The sequence below is a fragment of the Carassius carassius genome, chromosome 25, assembly GCF_963082965.1.
Source record: "Carassius carassius chromosome 25, fCarCar2.1, whole genome shotgun sequence".
Classification (NCBI taxonomy): Eukaryota; Metazoa; Chordata; class Actinopteri; order Cypriniformes; family Cyprinidae; genus Carassius; species Carassius carassius.
Genome location: NC_081779.1, coordinates 4,492,976 through 4,516,296, shown reverse-complemented (window position 1 = coordinate 4,516,296; position 23,321 = coordinate 4,492,976). Strand labels below are relative to the sequence as shown.

The window sequence follows — 23,321 nt, the reverse complement described above, 5'->3', positions numbered from 1 at the left end:
AGCATAAAAGCCAGCAGAACTCTCAATCGGAGAGAACATTTCTCCAGAGCTTGGTCTGTGTCCTGCCCGGGCCAGTTGTTTGAAACTGTGATGTTGAATGCTGTAGTCTGCTCATTGTTGAATGCTGTAGTCTGCTCATTGTTGAATGCTGATGCCTAAGAGCTCTGTTGCTGGTGAGACGCCCCTAACATTTCACTGTTATAAAGCCACCCCTTTTTTTCCCTTTTCAAGCTGTTATTCTCCTGATTGTTTACTTTTTTTGTGTTACTTGGGAACTGTAGGGAGGTGGGCGCCATTTTGTTTTGTAATCCTGTTTTCTCCTGGTTTGTGGTTAGGTAGGGAGTGAGTGTACATTTCTGTCATTTTATTTGTTTTTGAAGCTTATTAAGAATTCAATTTCCAGGTAGACTAAACTTTTGTTTGTTATTTTGGCATTGCCCCCTTCTGAAGTCTTTGTTCCCCTAAAGTTTTGACATGGATGTACACGTTCTTTCTGTTAAGAGCTTTTAAATAAAAGCCTTAAAACGATTCTTGCTGTTGTGGTGCTGTGGCAGGGCCCTGACTAAGGCTCTTTAAAATCCAAATTTTGTTACGTTCAGACAAGAACCCGAGACACTAGTAGGACGTAACAAACACTATGAATGCAAATTACATTTTCTGTCAATTAACCTATAATTTTTAATGAAAAGCAAAGATGTCTGAAATGCACATGGAAATACTGAATAATAACCCACTTAATTATAATAAGAATGACATTTAAAAAAAAAAAAAAAACACTACAGTAACATGTCACTTTGGGCCTTACTGTATGTGCCAATACTGGGAGTCCCATTTTACCCCAAAATTCAATTTTATCCTTCTTCAATCAAATGCTTGGCCCTAATCCTCTTCCGTAATTTTCAAGAAAAATAAAAAATTGATAGGATGGTCATCTTGCCCCAACTTAAAATGTTTGGAGGTTTTTTTTTTAACCCCAGTGGGGATTTTAACCCCACTGTAATTAAGAGATGGACATTTAAAAGAATATATATTTAAAAAAAAAACATCAGCATAAACAGAGAATACACACTAAATGCATAGTACAATTCCCTGATGTCAGCATGCTTACTCAGAGTTCACAGTATTAAACGGTGATCAGATGCATGATGGGTCAGTGCTGTCAGTAATGGGCAACAGCTGAGAGCTGGACACGGATAGAAACACAGATACAAAGTGAAAATGGGCTGTTTCCCCCAGAAGCCGAAACTTTCCCTGGCTTTCCATTCATTTAAAGTGACACCACCTAGACAAGCACCAGCGAGTCGATCTTTCTGAACAAATTACACTGAATTATTGGAAATGTTGCCAATTAATGTGCAGGTTGTTTCCTGGCAACAGTCTCTTAAGGCTCGCGCACATCAGACAGTGATAATCTGGAAGAGCCAGAGGTGGCTGAAATTATTAACACAATCAGCGTTGCATGCTAATGCGTGCGGTGAGGCCAAGATTTGATGGGCTTGACGGCACATCAGACTGGCAAAGTTCCTCAAAAATCATCTCCATAAACAGAATTGAATGGAAGCATGTTTATTGTTGACTATTTCCTACATTTGTGCGATGATGCCCTCTGGTGCATGCTTGTTTTTATTGCTCATTTACAAAAATGTGTTTTGAAAATGTTTTAGGCTGGAAGGTGAAACAAAATATATTTTTAAACTCTTTGTATTGGAAACGGAAGATGGCTTTGCTTTATCGCTTCATATCTCTTAAAGGCAAATTTCAATAAAAAAATACAATATTTACTCTGATTCAAACCTGTATGATTTTCGAGTTAAAAAGAATAGATGGAGAACACAAAAGACCACCATATGTGGAAATTATAATGAGATTATAGAGGTTTAATATAAACAAAAAGTTTAAAAGTCCTGGTTTGCTTGTATTATCTGTGAGAGACTCACAAAATTCTCATTTTGTTTTCCTCAGAGGAAAGAAAACCATGCAGGTTAGGAAAGACATGACGGTTAACGGTTAATGGACGGTAACAGGTTTTAGTGACACTAGCTTTAGAAATGAGGTCCTGTCTAGCATGTAATGGCCTCACCCTCTTTAATAATACACAAGTTGCAACAAACCGCACATGGAAAATCTGACACAAAATACTGTGAAATACTGTACTCACCGTTTTTAATTCCCTTGAGGATATTCCTTCACACCAGGTCCCTTCCAGACTGCCTGTCCTGTATTAAAAGCTGCTTTGGGCAAGAAAGTATCTGCTAAATGACAAACAACCCTTTTAAAATGAGAAACTAATTAAAAATTTACCAAATACATATTTCAGAGACCGCAAAAAATAAACATTCTGCATGGTTCAAAAGATTAAGAACAGAATAAAAAAGGTATGTTTTGCATTTATGTATTTTAAAACAATTTGCTCCCATTAGTAAACATAGAATTTAAAATTATGAAAATTATAAAGTTCAAGACCACTTTTGCATGTCGTTTCTATTACAAAATATATTTGCAATTATGTAAATTATTAATAATTTGAAAATCTGTAATTCTAAATTTGAATGAAAATTCTAAATAAACTTTTAAAGCAAACAGATTATGCATCGCACATTTTCAACGTAGTCTCACACTTTCGGACCCACCATAAATGTATTCAAATAGATGGTAAATTAAGTCATGCTAAACAGGTAACGCATGTAAAAATTCACTTCCAGCAAACACACACCCAGCACGGACTCTGAAAAGTTTATGAAATGAGTTCAATTTATTCTGACAAGCTCTCTCCATTCATCTCTCTTTGTCTCAAGACATGATTCCCCTGGGCCAGAACGTTGAGGCAGAAAGTTTGAACAATAAAAAAATTTAAAAAAATAAAAAGGGAATAAGAGGCTAACATTTGTACAGCAGGCTTAAGAAAAAAATGAGGGGGAGACCAGGAGACTTTGCAGACTGGTCTCAATTCATTTAACAAGCCTTAAAGGGGATATCATATTTTTCTAACAGTACACACACATGATGCCTTGGGTTTGATTGACAGTTGTCATATTAAAGAATAAACACATTCCACTGTCTTTGTGGCAGTTTTGCCAATCTGGCTTGAAGCCTCAAAGCAGCCGATTCCGACCGGACTGTCCTCAAACTGCCTGGTAGAGAACAAAGCATGACCCTGTCGGACATGCACCTCAAGTTTTATTAAAAAATTTAAACCTTCACCGATCAAGTGCTGAGCTTATGAACTGACATACAGTATGCTAAACACACACACAAAAAAAGTTAAACTTTCAGCCCCAACATTACAGTGCAAAACATTAAATACTATAAATGCCAAACAAAACGGACACCGAGCTCTTCAGGGCTATGAGAAGAGAGCCCAAGAGAGAGATGTAGGGAGAGAAAGACATCAACGAAAACACAAAAGTGGTACAGCGTCGATATTTACATCTTACACAGGGCTCAAAAACTGAAGTATATTTGCATACAGGTGTGTGAGAAACCTGGTCAAACCACACCTACTGAACAACATGAAAAGACTAATGAAAAAGAACAGGAGAATAGCATGAGCATAACAGAAGATTGGAAGGAGGAGTAGAGGGTTTATTGAGAGGCTAACATATGTTCTCAAGAAAAACAAAAGATATCAGTCATTTTGGACAGTTTATGAATTTATACAGTTGACTGAGAACATTTGACGTTACAATTTTCAACTCGTGTGCAGATTCACAAACACATTCTAGAACTGTTCTACCACAAATCCTTAGGAGTAGCTTAATCTACTGTAAAAATGGCATAGACTGGAATGTTTAAACTGAAAGGAATAAACAAAAACGTACTGAAACACTGAAATATGACGCATGGTTCAGTCTTCAGACCTGACATCATCTAAAAAGTGAGGCTGAACGAATGAAGACTAATCTCACAAGCATAAATTAAGCCTAGACCCAGAGCATCATCAACAGTTAATGATAAATAAATACCTGGGAATATAAAGTCACTTCAGTTCAGTACAACAATATTAATAGGCTATTATCTTGCATACCTCTTTCCTTTTCTTATGGTCAACAAGAGCATTAAACCTTTTCCATACTGGCTTCTCTTCACTGTGCATTTGCTCCACAGGGAAACAACTGCAGATGCTTTCTCAAAAGTCCTTTCAATTCATCATCTTAAAAGAATAAATATATTTACTGGAAGGTAAAAGCAAGATATTTTTTTAAATACAATAAAACAGTATAAAACCACCACATTTAGTCTCGCATCTTTTCCTTGACATTTACAACAAGATACACCATTTACCGTGACTGCTTGTTCCCTACGAAAGGTATTTTACCTCTGATAGGAATATTGAGAGGGATGAGAGTGTTTCTTCTAAACAAGTCAGGGGAAAACATCCACTGATAACTTTGATTTAAATAAATTAAGAAAAAAGAAAAAAAAGAGAGAGAGACAGAGGACCTGCCCCTAGCTACTGAACCAATCATAATTGACCTCGAAACACGTGTGGTGTTGCATTATGGGTGCAAGGGAGCTTTTCTACGGACGCAGGCAGCCAGAGATGACTACCACTATTATCTGAAGCAAATACTAGCAGTATAACTTTTTGTTTGTTGCATGGAAGTGTGTCGGAGTGTGTGTGTGTCCTGTATGTTTCTCAGTATACTGAAAGTTTGTTTAACAGTCAGCAAACTAACACCGGGTTTCTGCAACACGTGGCCCCAGACTCAGTCGGTGAATGTGTAAATTAGAGCTATAGGGTGGAGAGGCCGTGTATGAGGTAAAGAGTGTGTAAGACTGAGTGTGTGTTTGTCAGAGGGAGAGATGTGCGCGGAGATGGCTCAGATGCTGTGGTGTGTAAGCTTGTTTTCTGAGTCTCAGCCTCAGGTGCTGTTGGTCAGAGTGGATCCGGGCTGTACAGATCCTTCAGAGCCATCTGGCAGAGAAGAGAGAGGACCAAACAAAAAGACGACATAGAAACATGACATTTGTCAGAGTGATCAGCCAACACAAGGCATAAAAACACTAAATATGTTACGGTCTTTAAAAGTTTGGGGACAATACTTTGCACTAAACTGATCAAAGGTGACAGTAAAAACATTTATTATGTTACAAAAAGTACTCTCTCAAATAAATACTGTTCATTTGAACTTTCATCATCAGATGTAAAAGTAAATGTAATTAGAATTCCATTCATCAGAGAATCCTGATTTTTTTTTTTTTTTTTTTAAACCACAGTTCCAAAAAAATATTATGCACCACACATTTATAACAATAACTTTCTTTTTTGAGCAGCAAATCAGCATATTAGTATGGTTTCTGAAAGACCATGTGAAACCGAAGAGTGGCGTAATAGGGCCTTTCGCACCGCTTTAACTAAATGTACAGTACTATAGTACTGGGATGATTTTGCAAGAACTATTTCCCAGTACCATTTGAAGGGTTGCATTCGCACTGAACGTGTGAACTAGGACGTGACATAATCCGGTCGACAGCGATGTCATTTGTGTGCAACGTTCAACAACATTAACAAAGAAGAAGAACGTTAACAACAGGATGGAGGACGCTGTGATCTGAGCAGTGTTTTTGTTGTGTCTCGCGGGTTTCTCAATAATGGACATGAAATGTTTACGTATATGTAAAGCGACTGAAAGAATGGAAAGGACAATCTCCAACAACAACTGACAGTGCTACATGTGCCTACACTTCAGCGTCCGTATATTTATCCTGTTCATCATAGTTGCGAAATAAGTTAGCACATTGTTAACAATATGTTACACGGTGTTTTAAATCATGACGGGTGAGGGCGTTTTCAAGCGCGTCTGGCCAATCAATGTCTACTTACATCCCAGTTAGTACCAGTTTGAGCTGGTTAGACCCTGCTCCGGAGTTGGAGCTAATCTGGTTCTCGAAAAAGGCACTGTGGTACTAAAATCACACCTACCGTATTTTTCGGACTATAAGTCGCACCTGAGTATAAGTCGCATCAGGCCAAAAATACGTCATGACGAGGAAAAAAACATATATAAGTCGCACTGGACTATAAGTCGCATTTATTTAGAACCAAGAGAAAACATTACCGTCTACAGCCGCAAGAGGACGCTCTAAACTGCTCACTGAGCAGCATAGAGCGCCCTCTGGCGGCTGTAGATGGTAATGTTTTCTCTTGGTTCATTTCAAATTAATTTTGATAAAAATTTCGCACCTGACTATAAGTCGCAGGACCAGCCAAACCAAGAAAAAAAGTGCGACTTACAGTCCGGAAAATACGGTAGTTCCTGTGGTGCAAAAGCGCCCAAAAGTTGGTAGTTCCAGGTTTAGTTCTGGTACTATGAAAAGGTTCCTGCGCTGTGAAAGGCCCTAACGATGGTGAAAATTCTGCTTTGCACTGCAGGAATAAATTCAATTTTAAAATACATTACAATAGAAAGCGGTTATTTTAAATTGTAATGATATGAGTTTTTAATGTATTTTGGGTTACATAAATGCAGCCTTTGGTGAGCATCAGAGAATTTTCCAAAAAAATGTAAAATATTTTTGTATTGAATTGTAGTTTAACAGGTGTTAAATGAATACCCAGGTAGGGCATTACTACATCAGAAAAGTAATTTCTGAAGCAGGGAAAGTTATCATCTATGAAAGATAATGAAACGAAGCATTATCTTCATGAAGAACAGGAAGGCTTTATAAACTTTAAGTTAATAAGGTGAGCTTTGATTTAATGTTGTTTTAACAGAGCATCAGTGAGAAGGATCACAGCATTACCGTTGGATGAAGCTACGGTCTGAGCGCGGGCATGAGGTGGAATGAGAGAGGAATTGAGCTGCGGCTGAATCATCAGCTCTGAAATAAAGAGAAACACTCTGTTGACAGACCTCTAAGAAGAACAAACATCACATTTTAAGAGCAGTAACATTTCACACAAACTATCTCTGGGTTGAATGGTAAAAATAAAATACATAAATGTGCAAGCACTGCTCCAATAAGCAATAGCAGAGAAAACCAAACCCATAAAAGAAAGAAAAGCAACAGGATATTTTGGAGGGACCGAGCAGAGTGCTGCTAGTCTCCTCTCAATCGCTTCTGTAGGATTTCATTTTCTTCCCTGAAGTTCAATTATGTTAGTCAAGGTTTCTAGCATCAAACCTCATTGTAATTTAGCATTACATGACCATTTGCTGCCCTCTCTCTCTAAGCCTCAGAATTAAAGGAATGGTTTATCCATAAATTAAAATTCTGTCATAATTTATGCACACTCATGCCTTCGCAAATTTGTATTACTTTATTTCTTCTGCAGATCACAAAAAGAGATTTGTACTAATGCAATTAATTTCCATTAAGCTGTCAAGCTTCATAAAGGATGTAAAAGTATCAAAATGATTATGAAGTGTTGCACAGGACTCCCTCTGAAGTCATACAGCATTTGAAACTGAAATCATTATTCTGATCAAAAGTGTACAGAAGAACGTCATACACAAACATGATGGTGAGCATTCAATAACAGATCTTTTTTTATTTAGATACACCACCTTTAAAAGGCTGGGGTCACCCAACAATAATATTAAAACAATGTATAACTTTATTTTGATATATTTTAAAATGTAATTAATTCCAATGATGCAAAGCTGAACTTTCAGCACCATTCCTCCTGTCTTCAGTGTCACATGATCCTTCAGAAATCATTCTGATATGCTGATTTGCTGCTCAAGAGACATTTATTATTAGTATCAATATTGAAAACAGTTAAGCTGCTTATTATATTTGTAGAAATGTAGAATATAATTTTTTTTCAGGATTTTATCAATAAAAAGTTCAAAAGAATAGCATTTATTTGAAACTGAAATCTTTGTGGCATTACAAATGTCTTTACGGTCACTTTAAGACCCCAAACTTATGAATGGTAGTGTATGTAAATAATTGGCTAACCTCTACAGACATGGCAGGCGTGGATGAGGTAGTTTTATCTTACTGTGTGACTGCTTCAACTCTGAACAAGCTGTTCCTGCAGAGCAGTTTTAATAAATGGTCTGAGTGCACTGGGGAGGGATTTCTCAAGTCTCCAATAAATGATTCTCACAGCTGAACTTACAGTAAAGGCAGGTTAAATACTGATCTAGATCCTTGTTCTGAGATAGAATAACATCAGGCTAAAACTGACTCTAATCCTACAGAAATCAGTTTTGTTGAGATGACATCTGGCCGCAATCATTGAGAAGTTTATTGCAAAGGATACGCATGAAAGGCTCCTGTGCCTCACCTGTCGTGCTGAAGTTGAAAAGCGGTGGCAGCTCTCGACCGCTGGGCAGACGGGTGCCAGGCTGGCGCAGCTCATCAAAGAAGGCATGAGCGCAAGCCTGGAGCGGAGTTAGTCGTGTCACTGGTGTGTACTCCAACAGCCGAGAGCACAGAGCGATTGCCTCAGGCGGAGTTCTGGGTTTAAACACCTGTGGAGGAATGACATAAGAAAGAGAAATGCTAAATAAACTAAAAGAAACGAAACTTAAGTTAACAGACAGCTGTTGGACATCTTTTGAACAATCTCCAGTTGAATGCGGTCTATCAAAACATCAGCCAGTTGCTTCAGAAATGTTGAAGGAGCTTGAATGGGTTTCTCTCTCTTCTCTTCAAAACGGTTTGATAAAATGCAAGTCAGGTGATTTGTCAAAATTCATACTGGTGCTGCACCGGTCCAGGTTTTATGATCACTGCACAATATTTTTTTCATATTAAGCATTGGCATCTGTGATTAAAGAGCACCTATTATTCCCCTTTTTAAAAGATGTTATATTAATCTAATGGCTCTCCTGAATGTGCCTGTGAAGTTTCAGCTCAAAACACCATACAGATCGTGTTGAAAAGTGTAATTTTTGGGGCGGGTCTAAAAAGTGCTGATTCAGGGGTGTGTTCATTTACATGAAAATGAGCTGCAACTTCCCGCCCGACTCCAAAAGGGGATGGAGCCTAGACATCTCTGCTTTGTGTATGGCAATAAACAGAGAGGAGAAGCAACATTAGCGAGATGACCAGTATTCAGCTGTACATGTACGAACCGGACAGCAGAAGAAACAATATTACGCTCGTTTGAGATCAAGCGCTGATGCAAATGAACCAGAAGGTCTCGAAATGGTAGTTTGAATCATTTATGTACTTGTATATAATATACTTGTGACACAGCCGATCGCACACAGACAAAATGGCAGACATGGCACAACACTGAGAGCTGAGGATATGGTAATACGTGCATGTCAGTCAATAGCAGTGGGCGGGGCTACCACAATATGATGTCATATTGCGGACATGATCGAAACCACTCATTTTTTGAGCCTGGTTTGGTTATATGAAGATAATAATAAAAAAAAAGAAGAAGACTGGATGGATTTTTATCATTCTGGGTGTTTCACACTATTCCAACACACGTTTCGTTTTCAAACTCCTTGTAAAAGTGGATTTTGCATAATAAATGTGCCCTAATTGCAGCTCTTTCATTGAGGCTGGCTTTGTGAATTTCTCTGTTGGTTTTTTGAAACGGGTCTTGAAAAGTGAATACTGAGGTTTGCTGTCACTTTGCTGCAGTAAATTTGTGTTGTCTAGACACAAACCTTCATAGTGTTTGATGGTCCCTATTAGGGCTGCACGATGTGTCGCTTAAGCATTGATATCGTGATGTACGAATCCACGATAGTCACATCGCAGGGTGTGTGATGTAGGCTGTCGTAGTTGATCCGTTAGTCATCAACTGTACGGGCCAGCTGCTCCCCGGCCCTTGACGAATGTGATTCGCGGATTAATTGCACAGCTTAACCATCAAGGAGTGAAAGTGGAACATTTGCATGGGTTTTAAAGTCCTGTCAGTTTAACAGGGCAGAGAGAGAGAAGGCGCGAGAGAGAGAGAGAGAGAGAGAGAGAGAGAGAGAGAGAGAGAGAGAGAGAGAGAGAGCGCGCGCACGCGAGAGAGAGAGCGCAAGAGAGCGAGCGTGAGAGAGCACGAGAGAGAGAGCGCGCGAGAGAGAGAGAGAGAGAGAGAGCGCGAGAGAGAGAGAGAGAGCGCGAGAGAGAGAGAGCGCGCGAGCGAGCCCGGCCGCACGCTCACAGTCTTCAATCAACACGAGCGCGGTCTTGCTCTCTCTCCCTCGCGCTTATTAATCAATTGACACGATTGTGTCGATGTTTAAATCATTTAAAATGAGAATGTAAGTATGCTCACCCCATTTTTATTTGTAAGAAAAAATTAGAATAGATTTCATATCGCAATATATATCGCAGAAAAATAAAATATCGGAATGTTATTTTTTCCCAATATTGTGCAGCCCTAGTCCCTATCATTCACTTTCAGTTTTTGTGCTCTATTCCTCTTCTCGGATGATGTCTTGCCATGTTTTGTGTATACAGTCAATCATGAAGACTGTTGTTCTTTTTGGATGTTTGACAAGTCTTACTTGTTTTTACACACTGCTTATACTAAACATTGCTTAACACAACTTAAGACTACACCGATTTAGAAACTACAGAATATAGATAATGATAAGATAAATAAACTGTAACTGCGACTGCTGAATTTGGTAAATTTAATGCAGGACATTCAAACCGTTCCCTTACATGTCGGTCAGATGGTTTCTTTCTGTCTCTTGGAGAGAACAAGCAGTAAACTTGCAGACTGTCAAAAGTTTTTATAAGCCAGTTTTGTAACACTGCTAACCGATACCGCATGGCTTTGGCTGTAGATGCGAGTCACATATTTGTGAGAGATTTTACCTTGGTCCATGGATGTGCTTTGATCTGTGGGAATTTGAACTCTGTGTAGTTCGGGTTCATTTCACGGATCTGTTCTCTTGTGGGTGTTCCAAGTATCTGAGCAGACACACAGAAACAATTGTGAGGAATGATGGGTTAAGGTAAAAAAATAAAAAATTATTTAAGAAACTTTATGATTGATTTAAAAAAAAAAAAAACACTAGCATGGATTTTTGGGGTTTTTAAAAGAAGTCTGTTCTGCTCACCAATGCTGCATTTATTTATTCCTTTAACGAAAAGCTGAATTTTCAAGCTGAAAATCATTCTAATATGCTGTTTTGTTGCTCAAGAAACATCTTATTATCAAGGTTGAAAACATTTGTGCTGCTTCATATTTTTGAAGAACCTTTGATACAATTATTTTAGGATTCATTAGTAAGTAGAAAGAACAGCATTCATATTCACTTTTTAAAAATCTTGCTGACCCCATACTTTTGAACAGTAGCCTAAATAAACTCAGTTTGATGCTGATTAAGTACAACTAAGCCTTGGAGGACATCAAATCTTCTTGCCTAACAGTGTGGAACTGAATCTAAAAGTACATCTCAAAAGTAAAGGGTCAGTTTTACCTTTATGATCTCCACTAGCTGGTCCACACCACTGTCTCCAGGGAAGATGGGCTGCCCCAGGAGCAGTTCGGCCAGCACACATCCGGCCGACCAGACGTCAATGTTAGAGGTGTAGTCGGTCGCACCAAAGATGAGCTCAGGGGCGCGATAGTATCGTGAGCAGATATAAGAGACGTTGGGCTCACCCCTCACCAGCTGCTTTGCACTGAGAGAGACAGATTTGAATTACAAGAAAAACTTTAATCAGACAGTCAGTATGAAAAAAATAACAGATTTATACTTCCTCAATAAAACAAGTACTTAATATAGCTCAACACCATAAAAATCTCCCTCCATCCCAGTAAAAAAGAGAGTATTTCACCACTATTGTTCAAAAGTTTCTGTATTTAATATTTTAGATTTTTTTTTAATTAATAAAGCGAAGTAAAATTGAATGGACTAAAACATTTCTGAATCAAAGAACTGCAGGGAAAACAGCGTACAAATTCAAAACAGCAGTTTCACTTTCAAACAGAGTAATTTGCATCTCTCCACTCAGCCAAATAACTATTTTCAAGCCTTTGAGTTGCAAAATTATTCACTTTTTACAGACACAAAAAGCAGTGTTCATGATCCCTCAAAAGAAAGCCTGAATGCCATCAAGAACCTTACATAATCACAAATTAAATACTTTAAATTGCAATAAATTAAACAAATGTGGTCTGGATTACAGCAGTAGCCAATCATCCAACGGTTCAAGTGGTTCTCATAAAAACAGCTCTGAAAAAAGACGGAGAAGCTTTTTTGAGTTTGGCCTGGAGGACAAAGGATCACATCAAAGAGACAATCAGATCGGCATCAACATCTGGATGCATATTACTTTTGTCAATGAGCCGTGGACAAGAACAATGCCATTTGCTAACATATTTAACATTTGCACTATCAAAAAACAAACATGATTTATAAAGGCCGAAGGCAGGGTCAGATAATGCATCCCCAATTCACATCAAATCTAGACACCAACTAAGGCACACACTTACAAAGTATAATGACTATTATAGTGTTACACCCATTAAAACTGAACAAACTCTCTCTCTCTCAAACAACACTGACCTGCCAAAGTCACAGAGCTTGAGAACAGCTGTTTCTGGGTCCACCAGAAGGTTCTGTGGTTTGATGTCTCTGTGACACACGCCCTGGGAATGGATGTAGGCCAAACTGCGGAAAAGCTGATACATATACACCTAAGAGAAAACAAGAACAACAAGCATAAATCTCTTTATATTAAAGAAAAAGGCAAAATCTTAATCAGTCTCTATTGTTATATTATTCATTAATATGTACATTAAACGTATTACTATTCACTAATTCAGTAATAATCACATTAACCCATTCTGCCAAATTTAAATTCAAATTTACATTTTTAAAAAATACCAAAACAAATTCTAACGATGTGACTAATTAGCGGGAAATAATGTATGGTGGGTTGTGGGACTTTGTTTTATCCATGATGACTTGACTGGATTGTGAAACATAGGCTGTAATATTTTTTATCTAATATTTATTTCCTGTCCATATGGCTTTGGTTAGGTCAGCAAAAAGAAAAGTTTGCTCAGAGGTGTGAAAAGTTATTAAAGCAATAAGCCTTAAGAGGCAGTGTGTCAGTGATTTTTCTACAGTGGCATAATAAAAGACACAAAAGAAATATAATAAAACAGCAGACAATAAAATTTATTTAAAAATTAAAATATTTTTTTTTTTAAATTTACATTTATTTATCATGATCGAATTAATTCTTCTGCCAACTAATACATTTCTAACTGAAGTAATTTTAGCCTAACTGGAAGCTGCTTGTGTTTGCATATCTATCCACTAGGGCTGCAACTAACGATTATTTTGATAATCGATTAATCTGTCGATTATTTTTTCGATTAATCGGTTTATGTACTTATATTTTAGTTTTTCCCATCCCCCCCCCCCCCCCCCCAAGTAAATTATTAATAAATGGTCTTTATCATTCAGCATTTTAAGAGATTTTAACCATTTTGCACTGTCATATCCTCATCAAAAATATACCTGGAGGTGTTTTATTATGTGTTAGTAATCCTTTGTCGAACTCTTCTGCAATCAGAACACTGACCCATACTCTAGCAATTTTCACAAGGAGATTTCAAATAATGTTTTCACCATGGTAGTCCTTAGAGCTCCTAAAGTAGTTTAACATCCCGAAACAAAGCTTAGGCCTAAAAAAAAAAATTGTTTGGTTCCGGTTTCCGACCGACCCTGTCAATTTATGTGTGACCCAAATTTATTTTATGAGACTGGGGAAGAACGGTCTTTCACACATCGTTAATTAAATTACAGTTTCCTTTAAATGCTGTTTTACACTTAAGTAATCCGTTAAAAACCATTAAGTATTGCATCAAAACCCTTTAACTGCCAATTCCTAAAGTGAGCTATAACTTAAGGTTTGGAAATCGTAACATTAAGAGAAACCCGGGGCGGAACAGAGAGGGCACTGACAATATGCTGACAGACAAGACATTAACATTACCAGCTTACTTTTAATATGAAACAAAGTCTCATTTGGTTATTTCACCTTTCAAATGTGGTCATTTTTTAAAGAAATGTAAACAATAAATACCGTTTTGTGGCTCTTGAATGTGTCGAACAGATCGCTGTAAGTTAGATCATCAGTTAAAACTAACTGATCGTCTCTTGCTTCTAGTTAATTTATAGCATCAAAATCAAATAAACCACATAAATGAACATAACAAAGAATGTTGTTTTACTACAAAAAGATGTCTGTACACTCCGTTTTTCAAGTTCAAATCCTCCATGTTAATCTACTATGAGATCGCCTGTCAAACTCCCGCGAAGGCTTTTTGTGTGTGTGTGTGCGTTTTGCGTGTCTATGGCAACAACAGACTTTAAACGGGAATACAGAATCACTGTCGTAAAAGTACCGGTACACACATTTAAAATCTGCGCGCGTGTGTGTGTGTGTGTGTGTAAAACTGCCACTGGAGAAAAAAAAAAAACAAATTAAAAAAAAAAAAAATCCCTACCGACCAATGACCTCAACTGACAACCAACCGGAACCAAACTTTTTTTTTTTTTTAGGCCTTAAGGAATCTTTCAGAACATATTTTCACGACGAATAAGGATAAAACAGAAGAAAATTGCAGTGCATTGTATTTTATTATTTACTGGGAAAAAGCTTTATAGCTTTTGCTGTGAAATTGTAAAAAATCATTCGAAAAAAGTGCCAATGGCATGAAACCTGAATGGAACTCACAATTTAAAGTAAAATCCATCAGAAGGTTGTCCAGAAAAAAAATTTGACACACACAAAAAACCTGCTGTGTGAAAAAGAGCAGTGAATAAAAAAAGTGCATTTCAAATATCTTTAAACATTTACCTCTCTCATTCAGTCATAATTAGGCTGCACGACTGAATTATGAACTGGTAAACGACAAACTGATCACAGAACATGTTTGTAAAGCTTTAAATGTTAACTGTTAAAAAGCAATGTTATCAGCTTTTACGACTAAACATTTGCAAACAACGTTGTACTGGAGAATCTGCACAAATGAAAGTCTTAGGGGCCGTTCACATATCGCGCCTAAAAACGCGTGGAAAACGCTAGGCGCACAGCTTTCTCCTCCTTTCCAAAGCGCTCGGGCAGAAGCTCCCCCGAGGCATCTGCCTTTGCTAAGCAACCATGACGTGCTCTCTCCTTGAAGACGCGGAAATTTCAGCAAAGGATAAATGGATTTGAAGCTCAAAAAATCACTTGCAGTAGCTCTGCTACTAAATTTATTTCAAAATGGAAATCCATATACAACTATGATCAGCTGTTCCTTTCATCTTGACTGAGCTTTTAACGTTGTTACGGGAAAGGATGAAGCGGATTGGTTAGTTCTTGTCACATGACCCGCGGTGCGCTTGCGGCATTCTGAAAAGTTGAAATGTTTTTAACTTGATGCGGTGCGGTGTTGGAAATAACGAACTTGAGCGCGCAAAAGACGCGATATGTGAACGTCCCCTTAAACAGTGCAGTAGTGCAGAGTTTACAGGTTACTCTTCTTTTTTAAAGGCTCAAGGTAAAGTACTCCCACATCACGCTGAATGCTGCAGAGACGCTGTTCGGGAAGCACGTGACATAAAACGAGGCCAGCTATTGGCTATTCGCTACTTCTCCTGCTGTACTGGCTGAGTAAAACCTCCGGTGGCTCATTACTGCCACACTTTGGTCACCGCAGATTTGAAATATACACGAAATGATGGCAAATAAAAGTTATTTAGCAACGAATCGATGATTAAATTAGTTGACAACTATTTTAATAATCAATTTTTATCGATTAAATCGATTCGTTGTTTCAGCTCTACTATCCACATACTGTAAATATAGTTCACCAACAGCATTGTGGATTATAAGACTAAAACATTTTATAGAGAATAAAACTGGTAAGTTTTGATTTGTGTTGCCTTGTCGAAATGTCAAGAATTTAAGTATGTTTGTTCAGTCAACTTTACCTTCACAAAAAAGATAGGAATAATGGTTTTAGCTTTGCTGAATTGTCGTGCCACCCTGTAGACCGTCTCAGGCACATAGTCCAGAACCAGATTGAGGTAAACCTCGTCCTTCTGTGGAAAAAAGACACATGAGCCTCTGTATCTTATGACAAACAAAAACCTCCCCAAAATACACAACGTGTCCAGAACTATGAAGGAAAATCCTTGTATCCCTATTTCAACATTTAACCAAAATACTTCCCAGAAGTGTGGAAGTAGTTATGGCAGGACAAACTCATTATTAATGACCATACATTCAACAAGAACATACTTCTGTCCATAGAACAGTCTATCAGAATGGAAAGAGTCACAGTTATTGTTTTAACTACAACAATCTGAACCTAATTCAGCAGATATTCTCATGACATTAGGGATTTAACAATTATCGCCGGTTGACAATCGATTCAAATATGTGACGGTTCAAATCGGTTGAGATGCTAAACAAATCGTGATTTAACTAGGGATAGGAGTTTATATGAATATATATCTGAGGGGAACTTACGCTCTTTAGAAAAGTTTAGATGGTATTTTTTCTTTGCATCTTCCCTCAGTATAATGCATATTAAAGTGCATAAGTGCAGCACTGCTTTGTTTACAGCGGAAACCAAGGAAACGCTTAAAGCTCCACCTGCTGGCAGAGAGTGAATCTGCATCTCATTTAGCTCGTTTGCCGTTTCTGTTTCATGCAGATATTTATGTATAGTTTCACAAAACTGAAGTCAAACCAATCTGTTTTTGCTTCAGATTTTGAAATGAAAATCGAATTTCGATTAAAATCTGCTCATGTCGCATGTATGCAGCATCTTTGTTTGGATCATGTTTAAAATGCAGTGATTGTCTCTCATTTTAAATGGAAAGAGCACAGACAAAACTTTTGTTTATATAAAGAGATTTATTTTGTGTTATTTATGATTTGGGGCTTGTTTTAAAATTTCTATTTAGTTTTGTTATTTACATCTAAATTATATTTAAATTTTGTTATTTAGCAGACGCTTTTATCCAAAGCGACTTACAAATGAGGACAACAGAAGCAATCAAAACCGACAAAAGAGCAATAATATGCAAGTGCTATATTAATATATTTCTATAGTGTTAGATCTCAATTTCACAAAGAAATGTGCAGCATTTTGTCCAAGCAGTAATAAAAGAACACATTTAATTTATAATCAGTCTTAAATCTAATTTTGTAAAAAAAAAAAATAATAATTAAAATGAATTGAATCGAACCATGAAATCAAAAATAAAGTTAAATGAATCGTTACATCACTACATGACATACATGACTGTTCAAAAGTTTAGGGGTCAAAAGTTGTTTCTGAAAGAAGTATCTTGTGCTTAATAAGGCTAGCCTAGAAATCTAGACGCACCCTAGCGGCAGCAAAATGTATTTCGCAGCCTAGAGTACAGGAAGATGTGTTTGGAGTTTTGCAGACTGGATACTTAATATAAAAAAAATAATATAATAAAAAATTTAATATACCAATTAGCTCCGCTGGTGGGAAAACGCATGGGACTCTGCCACAACCCGCTTCGTTGCTCTGATTGGTTGTAGCGCTATCCTATTGCGTGCAGAGGGATTTTGAGAGACAGCCGTTTATCCCGCCCCTCGGAGTAAGCCTCGTCTATGGAGAGTTTCCAGACTAAACATCTTGATGTAAGTCTGGCTGGCCAGGCTATAATAAGGCTGCAATTATAAAAAAAAACAATACTGTAAAAAAAATTATAATAATTTTAATTATTACTATTTAAAATAACCTTTTTCTATTTATACATTATAAAAATACAATGGGAACCAGGATTCTTTTCAAGATTCTTTGATGAATAGACAGTCCAAAAACACAGCATTTATTTGAAATAGAAATCTTTTGGAAAATAATTAATGCCTTTACTGTCACTTTTGATCATTTCAAAGTAGTGCTGGGTGGTAAACCGGTGTTATGTTATAATGCCGGTTTCACACATACTCCGTCTGCAGTGCGTATTGCCTATTTTTTTTTATGCACCCATGTTAATGGATTCCAGCGTTCATACAGCACGAGGTTGTGGTCCGTCAGTGTGTTCAAGGAGCGGTGTGTCTGCAGCAGTGCAGCGATTGGTAACGTACCGAGTCTATTTTTGCTGTGCTGCTGCGCTGAATTAAAGTGAAAGCGCATTGTTCGCCGGAAAAATGATCATGGATTGACATGGAAATGCAGTCATTTCACAATAAATGTATACTAATTAAAGCGGTTTCACAAGCAACACATGGGTTTTGGCTAGGTTTAAAACAAGAAAAAGTGCACTTTTAGATAAACAAGGAAAACAATATATATATTCACTTTTATGGAGGCAGAAAAACAAAGTTCATTAAGACCCGTGGGATTGCTTGTGATAAAGATTTAAATGCAAAATGCACGAGACCGTTTCTGTCTGTGGTGTTTTAATTTTAAATATTTTAACAAGAAAAGTAGGCTAATTATTGTGTTTAAATGTTTTGCCGCTTGCTTGAGCAGCTTATTATACAAACCTAGAAGTAAAATGCATGAATAATGCGTTGTTTATATTTATTGAGTTTAAGCTAATGTCTATAACTATGAAAGACTGTTCCTGTTCTGTGCAGTGTTTCCCACAGAATTAGATTCTATTTGCGGTGGTGTGGTGTTTGGGGACCGGGGAAGGGGGGGGGGATTAAGTTAAATATATATATATATATATATATATATTATATATTTTTAGTGACAAGTACACATTTCCATTGCCAACACTTAGTGTCAGATACCTTAAAGGGATAGTTCACCCAAAAATGAAAATTCTATCATCGTTTACTCACCCTCAAGTTGTTCCAAACCTGTATGAGTTTCTTTGTTCTGCTGAACACAAAGGAAGATATTTGGAAGAATGACAGAATCAAACAGATCTCAGTCCCCATTGACTACCATAGTAGGAAAAAATATATACTATGGTAGTCAATGAGGACTGAGATCTGTTTGGTTACAAACATTCTTCCAAATATCTTCCTTTGTGTTCAGCAGAACAAAGAAACTCATACAGGTTTGGAACAATTTGAGGGTGAATAAACGATGATAGAATTTTCATTTTTGGGTGAACTATCCATTTAAAGACATTGCTATTGCTACATTGCTATGCCATTGCTACACTTTCTATGCTATGACTGCTCCACAGACTTCTTGTTGCAAATTTTGCTCACACACACACACACACACACAAACCTGGACCTGGAGATGGACACACACACACACTCAAACTCACAAACATACTGACACACTCAAACACAGGCTCACACACTCAAACATTCAAAAAGACTCACACACACACTCACACACACAGACTCAGACACACACAGGGTCACACACACACCAAACTGGACCTGGAGGTGGACACACACAGACTCTGACACACACACACACACACACACACAAACCTGGAGATTGAGGTGGACAAAAACCAACACACACCAACCTGAACCTGGAGATAATAATAATATAATGTCTAGTCTGGTGGCTGTGATATATATAAACCTACCAACGTCCGTTGCCATGATTTTTGGAATGACTGATCGCGAGAGGAAAAAAATGACGTTTTAGTCGCATAACATCGGTTAATGGAAACGCCGTCATTTCGCAATAGTTGTTTATCAATATTTAGGGAAAAAAACAAGTTTTGCACGAATCTGTAATGGAAACGCGACAACGCTTAACATAGACTAACTTCTCAGAGTTATGTTGAGCAACAGTGTTCATTACTAACCATTCAACTCCGGATTGATTCTGGAATCTTCGCTGGGGGAATAAGCATTAAGCACCAGCAACAATCCGTCCTCTAACTAACGCATGCTCATGTTTTGATTCAGATCGTGTTCGAAGAGGAGGGGCTAGTCATGCGTGCCTACATTGTCAGTTTGTGAGAGGGAGGGAGCAAGCAGCGCGCAGCTCTACAATAACATACAATTGTACCCATATTAAATAGTTAATTAATGAATGTATGGGAAACCCTGCTTTGATAAAAGACTCTCAATGCTGAAAAAAAAATAATAATCAAAACAATGAACAAATGTTGTGTTTGTGGACTAAACAGACGCGGATCAGTAGCGGACTGCAAATGAATCCTGTGTGAAAGCAAAACAATAATAATTGACCCCAAACCTTTGAACAGTAATGTATATGTTGATTTCACTTTAAAGTCACAATATAGATCAACAGATGCAACAAATGTCACAGTTTCTTTACCTTCTCTCCACTGCAATAGAAGAAATAGCGCAGCCTCACTATATTGCAGTGGTCCAATTTTCTCATGACCTGAAGTTCTCGATTCTTCATGAACAGAGAAGAAAGACTGTTAAGCACCTCTCAAGAATAAGAGAAGTCACAATATTTACAAGCAAGTAGTCACGACAGTACAATTCCCCTACAGCAGCCTGCATTCAAGGGCACAGTGTTTGCTTTGGTAGTGGACAGCACATGTGGGTCATGGAAATGGAAATAGATGGTGGTGTTGGTCGTATAACACTCTGGTGAGATATTCAAATCAGAATACTGGAGAGTGAAAAGGTCTCTTAACTCAAGACTGCTACCAATTAGTATAAAGCATCAGTTGAACTGGACACTTACAATTTAAGTAATACATTGTGTTTTTAAGTAATCTTTACATAGACAACTAGTGGATCACAATAAGTGTTAAAGGGTTAGTTCATCCAAAAATGAAAATGATGTCATTAATGACTCACCCTCATGCCGTTCCAATCAAAATGTTTTTTCGATGCTTCAACAAATTCCAACTGACCCTCTGATGTCACATGGACTACTTTGATGTTTTTATTACCTTTCTGGACAGAGTTTGTGAGCTAGTCGATATTTAGTTTAATTCAGTTTCAGTTGCAATTAGATTAATTTGTGTGATACAAAATCAAAATGTAAAGAAGTACTAACTTAGAAGTTTGTAAAAAAAAAAATTCACTACCTCACTTTGAGTTTTCCTAACTTAAGGTTTACACTGTTTTAATAATTTTTTTTGGTAGACTAGACGTTTTGCAGGAAAATACATATTGAATTTGGTACAAAGTAACCTAATTAGGTAATTAGGATTCACTACACAGGAATAACTCTTTAAAAAAAAATTTAATTAAGGAATAACTGACGATGAGTCGTTGAATTATTAGAAAAATAATGCACACTACTACGGTTACCACACCTCAAGACATCGATCTGATGATATATTTAAAAGGATTTGTCTGGTTTTCGTACTTAAAGGTAGGATTATTTCTTCCGCATCTCATCCAACGCCTCTTTTGCTGGTTCTAAAAAGTAATTTTAAAGCTGGTTATGGATGATAGCATTCTAATGCATTTATTAATGAAGTTATTAGAAAGACAGCAAGAGTGACAGAGACACAGAGAAAGAGAAAGAGCTTGTGTAAATCAGGCTTCCTCTGTGCGTCCCTCAACAGTCTTCCGCAGCAGCGTTTCTAAACAGCGCGGTTATTACCTCGCTAGTGAGAAATGTCATGTGTATTTACTTTCGTCTGACATAGTCATAGTCTGTCATGTTGTTGTTTTGGTTAGTCTTGTAACTTCAGTTATTACGGTTTTACTATGTGAAGTGATATGGAACTGTAATGCGGTCAAGAGAGCGGTCTGAAACTACGAACTACGCCGTGCATTTCCCAGCAAACCTCAGAACGTTCATCAGCCAATCAGATTCAAGCATTCAACGGCCCTATAGTATAACGAGTATTTATTTGCTTGCGTGTGTTTAGGACTGTGTCATACCTTAAATCGCTTATCCTGAAGTACCTTCTTGATGGCCACCCACTCCTGACTGTCAATGAGACGTGCCTGATACACCACGCCAAAGGAGCCATTTCCGATCACCTTGATATCGGTGTAGGACACCTCCTGTGGACGGTCCGGGCCCTGGCCTGGGGTGGCAACCACTGTGGTCACCTTCCCACTGTCTCCTACAACACATTTGAGAGATTAGATCTGATTAGATCCCTGGGTGTAAACGAACAAATATGCGTCAGGAAATTTCTGAGGGTGACAATGTTCTCTCAGCATCTATATTCATTCAGAGAGTGGTGCTGTTCTCTAAAATAAACAGATTCCTACCTGGTACTTGGCATTTACTAGGTGTATTGGTTCAAAACATAATGTTAAGAAAATATACGCATATATTTTGACTAAAAAGGTTATTTATTTGTAAGCATCACGGTGACCACAAAGTTTCTAGTGGTATAAAAGCTGTAGACTGATATGCATATTGAACATAAACTTAAAAAAGAAAAGTCTCATGCAAGTGTTCTTAACAGTGTATTATTGAATCTAAAAGGAAACAAGGCATGTATATCACTAAATATGCACCTGACCTGTCCTTCACACAGGACATTATGACAGTGGGTGTGTCAGGAAAGGTAGTTACCACCTATTCAACATGCCCTGCAACCTAATAAGTTGCCTAGTAAAGCATTTAAACAATCACTTTATAAAACAGACACTTGAAGAAACATTGCTGTCAACCAGTTATACTTAGAAGTTTATGACACAGTTTCAAATCCTAGTGTGCTGCCTACTTAGGCAACATTATACACGTTTACACTTAACAACTAACTAGGGTACTATTATGTTTTTAGACATCTTACTATGGTAATATCATGTTATTTTTAGTTTGGGATAACTGTAATACTATTTCATTTGTCAGCACCATGGTATTATTTTAAATATCTGTAAATACCAATTCACATGAATACAGAAATCAGTACCGTACCATGTTATATAAAAGTACCATAGTATTAGCATCACTGTACTATGGTAACGCCGTAGGATTTTCTGTTAATGTCCCAAAACGCCGTCTGCGCAGCACTACTGGTTTTGAAGCACAGTCCGTTTTTCTGGGTTTATAATTTAACTCAGAATTGTGAACATTTTCCTAGGTTACCTTAGGCTAGTTTCGTTAAGATGACATAACTGTCAACATCAAGAAAACATGGGTGCGTTGTTTAATTACATACACGATATGTGCATTAAACACTCATAACGGATATAACTTGGCTTAACGTTATATACTCACTAGAAAGTTTTAAATTTGAGCAAGCAGATGAACTGTCCGCCGAGGCCTGTGAGACCCCGGGCTTTCCTGCGTTGCTCCCCACGACAGCGGCGGATCCGTCGGATGCCGCAGCGGCTCCGGACGCCCCCTGAGGCTCAGCGAACGAGGTCGTCCTGGGCCGCCCGCTGCCGCTCATATCTGACCGAAAGTGAGGCTGTGTGGCGAGGATCAGCGGTTCCCTCGTCGACGTGGCCAGGTGTGGGGTGAAACATTGGGTTAAAAACGAAAGGATGACAAACCTTTCTGTCGCGACCCTCAGCGTTCACCCACTCACTCACGCGCTGAGAACGCGCGCAGCCTCCTGGGAAATGCAGTTCGGGCGCGC

The 23,321-nt window shown here is 37.8% G+C and overlaps 1 pseudogene; it reads right to left on the bottom strand.

Moving 5' to 3' along the window:
• Positions 1–3,561: 3,561 nt before the first annotated feature.
• LOC132103953 (glycogen synthase kinase-3 beta-like) lies at positions 3,562–23,298 on the bottom strand (annotated as a pseudogene).
• Positions 23,299–23,321: the final 23 nt, after the last annotated feature.